Source organism: Tamandua tetradactyla, chromosome 9 (assembly GCF_023851605.1).
Source record: "Tamandua tetradactyla isolate mTamTet1 chromosome 9, mTamTet1.pri, whole genome shotgun sequence".
Taxonomy (NCBI): Eukaryota; Metazoa; Chordata; class Mammalia; order Pilosa; family Myrmecophagidae; genus Tamandua; species Tamandua tetradactyla.
Genome location: NC_135335.1, coordinates 59339043 through 59345266, shown reverse-complemented (window position 1 = coordinate 59345266; position 6224 = coordinate 59339043). Strand labels below are relative to the sequence as shown.

The 6224-nt window shown below is 43.2% G+C and overlaps 1 pseudogene; it reads left to right on the top strand.

The window, feature by feature from the left end:
* Positions 1-2863: 2863 nt before the first annotated feature.
* LOC143645702 (UV excision repair protein RAD23 homolog B-like) lies at positions 2864-5170 on the top strand (annotated as a pseudogene).
* The last annotated feature ends 1054 nt before the right edge of the window (positions 5171-6224 follow it).

The window sequence follows — 6224 nt, the reverse complement described above, 5'->3', positions numbered from 1 at the left end:
AAGCTGTCAAAAAAAAAATTCAGGGGCCAACCTTTTCAAAGATGGGAAACTTGATCCTCAATAAAGAATGATAACACATTGGATTGAAACAAGCCAAATATAATTAAACCCATAACTTCAAATGATACTTAAAAAAAATTCTTGTTTGCCGTTGGAGAATGTCTGGGAACCAGCTCTTTATTATTAAAATCAGGAAATAAAGAGGAAAAAAATCAAGCATCAGTTCTGCATTTCCAAAATGAGCTCTCCCTTGGGACAATCAAATTGGCAACAAAAGGGAACTTCATCTTTACAGAAATAATTCAGCTAATAAATGAAGAATGAAAAAACAGACTATCACCATTTTGCAATCTCTAATGAAAGAATGAAATTTTTTAAAATTTTATATTTGTATCAAGTTATAAACAAAATGAAGTATATGCAACAGAGACCAAATGTGGTTCACAAAGCCTAAAATCTTTACTATCTGGCCATTTCCAGAGAATCTTTGCTGACTCCTGGATTGATGATCATTTGATATCAAAAAAAGAGAGATGAGCAGTCATTATGTACTTCCTGATGGAAGGAAGCTCATTCCAGCACAGGCCAAGCAGCCTTAATAAATACCAAATCAGAATCTGATCAAGCCCCTAACCTACCTAAATACCACCTCATAGGAAGGATAGCAGACAAGAGCAGGACAGATGCCCCAAGAGAGGTACAATCATCAAAGTCCACAGATTAAATAAATGCCCAGTCATTTCAACCAACAATTGCAGAGAAAATTAAAAGGAAATGAAGGAGAACCTGTGGATTAAGAAAAATATAAGGCACACAGCAAACGATGGCAATTGAAGGATCTTGTTACATCCCAAGTCAAACAAACAGATGGAGAATTAAAATACAAAAAGTTAACATTTATAAGACAAGCAGGGAAAAGAGAGAACTGGCTGGATATCTAATGTTATTAAGGAATTACTGTTCTTTTTTAGAAAGAATGGCTACATTAATATCAGACTAACTAAGCTTCAGAGCAAAACAAATTACCAGGGATATAGAGCGACATTATATCATGACAAAAGGGCCAATTCGCCAAGAAGACATAACAATCCTAAATGTGCATGCACCCAACAGCAGAGCTTCAAAATACATAAAGCTAAAAATACTGGTCAAATTAAAAAGATAAATAGATAAATTCAACAAATTATAATTGAAGACTTCCAAACTCCTCTTTCAGTAATTAATAAAAAAGAAGACCAAGAATAATCACCAAAAACATAAAAGAACTGAGCACATTCCTAGTGAGTGTTAGTCCCAGGAATTTTAAGTAGAGGGGAGGATGAGCCCCAGGGCAGAGAGCTCCAGGCTCCGCAACTGCTGCAGCTGCAGGCATTCCCTCCTGCTGACACTGCCCCCAGGAACTGAGTTTCACCCTGAAACACCTAAGGTGAAGCTGCTTTGAGAGGAAGCAGGCTCCCAGGTCTCATTAATGTTATTTAGGTATGATAATAGATAATAAGTAATACACCCTTAAAAATCAGTTCATCCTCATGATTCCTGGATTCTGTACTTGCAAATTCTCCTACCTGCCAAAATATGCTTGAAAACCCCAAATCAATACTCTAGGTGCTTTCCTAGAGCATTTGTGGATAAGTGTAAAGAAGCAAAAAAAAAAAAAGAAATTGAGTCACCCAATGCTCGTGTTAAAAAGAAGGAGATGTTCTGCCTTTTTGTTCCAGTTCTTATAGCTGTAACTTACTGCCACGTTTTTCTCATTGTAGTGCTTCTTTTTTTTCTTGGGCTGGCACTGGGAATCAAACCCAGGTCTCCAGCATGGCAAACCAGAACTCTGCCTGCTGAGCCACCGTGGCCCACCCATTTTAATGCTTTCTCTTAGGGATTTCACTGTTTAAAATGTTGCCCAAGCACAGTGCCAAAGAGCTGCCTAGCTCAAGAAGGCTGTGCTGTGCCTTACGGAGAAAACACGTGCATTAGGGCAGCTTCATTAAGGTATGAGTTACATTGCTGCTGGCCATGAGTTCAATGAGTCAATAATAAATATATGATATAAGATGTCTTTAAACAGAAACCCTCATAAAACAAGAGGTATCGGTCAGTTGACAAGATGTGACCAGACGCTTGCAAGGAGCCTAACCCTCTATTTGGGATTTGCTAAGTCAACGCTCCTGGAGACTACAGAACAGAGCTACTGCAGATCATGAGAATCAACTCTCCTTCATTTCTTATAAATACACAGTAAATAATCAAAGTTGCTCTTATGTTAGTTTTTTTAACCAACTATTGGTATTTTTTTTAGTGTATCAAAATACCAGTAAATAGGCATTAATTACGCTGCTCCAGTCCTAATAACCTCTAGCATACTCTTCTCACACTTGCATCCTCACACTCCACCACAACCCCTTTCACAGACACAGGAACCCAGGAAGATGCCTCCATTCCACATCAGCCAGACCCCGTGACTGAAGCCTTTCCAGATAGAAATACCCCTTCACTTCATTTTGAATACAGAAGGAAGCATCTCATCCACCTTGACATCAAGTAAAGAGTTTTTGGAAGCCCATCTGCCCATCAGGACTTCCCCCAAGCCCCAGAAATGGCTGCAGTCCCTCAGATCATACTTTTACAAACATTCTTCTAAACAAAGTCTTCCAGAAATTGTGCCAGTTTTAAAATGTTGATTTAGGTGGATGGAATTAGCTCATCTGGCACCAGGTAGACAGACCGTCACCATGATGTTCAACCCCTTTGTGACCTCCCACCGCTGTAAGAACCGCAAACGCCCCTTCAGTGCTCCTTCACACACGCATAGGAAGATCATGTCGTGCCCAATCTCCAAGGAGCTGAGAAATACAATGACCGCTCCATGCCCACCCTCAAGGACAACGAGGTCCAGGTGGTTCAAGGACACTACAAAGGTCAACAAATTGGCAAAGTAGTCCAGGTGCACAAAAGGAAGTATGTTCATGGAGAAGCTGCAACATGAGAAGGCTAATGGTACAACTGTCCATGTGGGCATTCACCCAAGCAAGATGGTTATTACCAGGCTAAAACAGGATAAAGACAGGAAAACAATTCTTGAACTCAAAGCCAAATCTCAACAAGTTGCAACAGTGAAAGGCAAACACAAGGAAGAACTTATGGAGAAAATGCAGGAGTGAATGAATCCTGTTGTCCACTCATGGTTTAACTGTTTATTTTAGCCTAGTATTGTGTTCCTTTGGAACTTTTCTCTGGAACATTTCATTTCCATCGTGTTTTGTTTTGATATGTGCCTGCAGAAATCTATTTTTGCAGTTCTGATGAATAATTTAAGGAATAAAAACTGCAAATATATATACTGATTTAGATGACTTCTCCAAATACCTTCTTCAGTCAGGGTCGTTAGGGGTCTGAGGTCTGAGGTCTGGGGGCAGAGGACAGTAGCAGGAGAAAGGGGAGGAGAAACATTTGACAGTGGCTAGAATACCATCCACTGCTCTAAATCCTCATCGGCCCACCATATTTAGGAGAGAAATCCGGTCTCGGTCAGTGACAATGATGGCAGCGACCATCCCGTGGTGAACTAGCGGATTATCTGCTCGTCCTTCGGAGCCCCTCGCGCCCCCTGCGGACCCAGCGGCTGGCGCCCCGCACATGAGGAAGCAGGGCGGCCCCAGCTTGCGGGGAAGGCCGCAGTGGCCCGAGCAGCCGGGGCCAGGTCGGCGGGAGAGTTCTCTCCACTGGGCGGACGGGACGAGTCCCCACCGCCACCACCTTCCCCCCCAGAGCGCGCGAGGAGCGCGGCCACCCCGGGTCCCGGCCAGGCCCCAGACCCCGCCCAGAGCAGGCCTACCAGCCGAGCAGCACGCGGCACCGTGCGGGCCACCCTGAAGACCCTCCAGTCGCAGACCTCCAAGACCCACATCGACCCGGAGGAGACATTGATGGCCCCAGTATTTATTGTATGGAGAATATAGAAGCAATCAGAACAGAACTACAAGGTCCTACCATGTCTACTCCCCTACTAGCCTCCTCTTACTGTGGATGGTGCTATGTCAAGGTGAAAGCACTGAAAGAGAAGATTGAATCTGAGAAGGGGAAAGATGCCTTTTCCTTAGCAGGCCAAAATTAATTTATGCAGGCAAAATCCTTAATGTTGATACTGCTCTCAAAGGATATAAAATTGATGAGAAAAACTTTGTGGTGGTTGTGGTGACTACGCCAAAAGCCCCAATAACACCGGCACCAGCTACAACTCAGCAATCAAATCATGCCACTACTGCTGCCGTAACTTCCTCCACAGCAGCATCTGTGCCCCAGCTTTGGCTCGCACTTCCACAACTACATCCATCATTCCAGCTTCCATGACAGCATCTTCTGAACCTGCACCTGTTAGTGCAACTAAGCAGGAGAAACCTGCAGAAAAGCCAGCAGAGACACCAGGGGCTACTAGCCCAGCATCAACGGACAGCACCTCAGGAGATTGTTCTCAGTCAAATCTTTTTGAGGATGCAACAAGTACACTTGTGACAGGTCAGTCTTACGAGAATCTGGTAACTGAGATCATGTCAATGGGCTGTGAAGGAGGCAAGTAATTGCGGCCCTGAGAGCCAGTTGCAATGACCCTGACAGAGCAGTGGAGTACCTTTTGATGGGAATCCCTGGAAATAGAGAAATTCAGGCTGTGATGGGTCCCCCTCAAGGAGCTAGGACCGGAGCTCCTCAGTCTTCAGCAGTGGCTGCAGCTGCAGCAACTACAACAAGTTCTGGAGGACATCCACTCGGATTTTTACAGAATCAGCCTCAGTTCCAACAGATGAGAAAATCATTCAACAGAATCCTTCTCTGCTTCCAGCATTGCTATAACAGATAGATCGAGAGAATCTTCAGTTACTTCAGCAAATTAGCCAACACCAGGAGCATTTTATTCACATGTTAAATGCACCAGTTCAAGAAGCAGGTGGTCAAGGAGGAGGGGGTGGAGGTGGCAGTGGAGGAATTGCAGAAGTTGCAAGTGGTCATATGAATGACATTCAAGTGACACCTCAGGAAAAAAAAAAAGAAGCTATAGAAAGGTTAAAGGCATTAGGATTTCCTGAAGGACTTGTGATGCAAGCATACTTTGCTTTGTGAGAAGAATGAGAATTTGGCTGCCAATTTTCTTCTACAGCAGAAGTTTGATGACAATTGAAAGGGACTTTTCTTTATCTCACACTTCATACCGGTGCATTACACTAACTTTGTTCCCTGGATTGTCTGGGATGATTTGAGATAAGGTAATAAATAGGTTGCTGGGGGTGGGGAGGGAGGGGTCTAGGACACAGGGCAGGGGTAAGTACAGGGCATGTCTGCTTATTAGCAGACGCTGCAGATCCACACAGTGTGAAAAATATTATACAACCAAATGTCAGCTTTTGCAGGTCTTTATTTCTTCTATAAAACAGTAAGTAACTTTTCCTAGGTTTCACTCTTTTTAGTGTACTAGATCCAGAAGTTTAGTATAATGCCCTGCTTTGTATTTCTTTGACTTAACATTGGTTTCAGAAAGAACCATATGCATATGCCATGCCCATTTCTGCTACTAAAGTTCTCCCTAGATTTTCCACCCTTTAATTTCCACAATGAAAATTATTTATTCCTAAAGTAAGGTTTTTATTTTCCTATCTACCTTAGTTTCCTAGGGAAGTATTTTAGTTTCCTGACTTTCAAATCAGATACCATGCAATGAGTTGGCTTAAACAATGGTTTTGAGAATAGGAAAAGTCCAAAGAAAAGCATTATCAAGGCATTCTTTCTTCTCAGAGCCTGGCGCTCTGGGACTGGCTGCCGGTGGTCCTTGGTTGTGGGCTTCTCTGTCACATGGCAATGCACATGGTGGCCTCTCCTGCCTCTCCCTTCTTTTCTGGGTTCCACTGACTTTCCGCTTCTTTGTTCCCATGGCTTTCTCTCTATTTGAATGATTCTGCTTATAAAGGACTCAGTAATAGGATTAAGACCCATTCTGATTCAGTTAGGTCATACCTTAACTGAAGGAACCTCATCTACAGGTCCTACTTACAATGGGGTCACACCCACAGGGATGGATTAAGTTTGAGAACATGGTTTTCTTAAACCACCACAGGCTACCGTAACAAAATACCACAAACTGAATAGCCTAAAACAACAGAAATCTATTCTCTTACAGTTCTAGAGGCCAGAGGTCCAAAATCAAGGTGTTGGCAGGACTCTGCTTCCTCTGAAAGCTA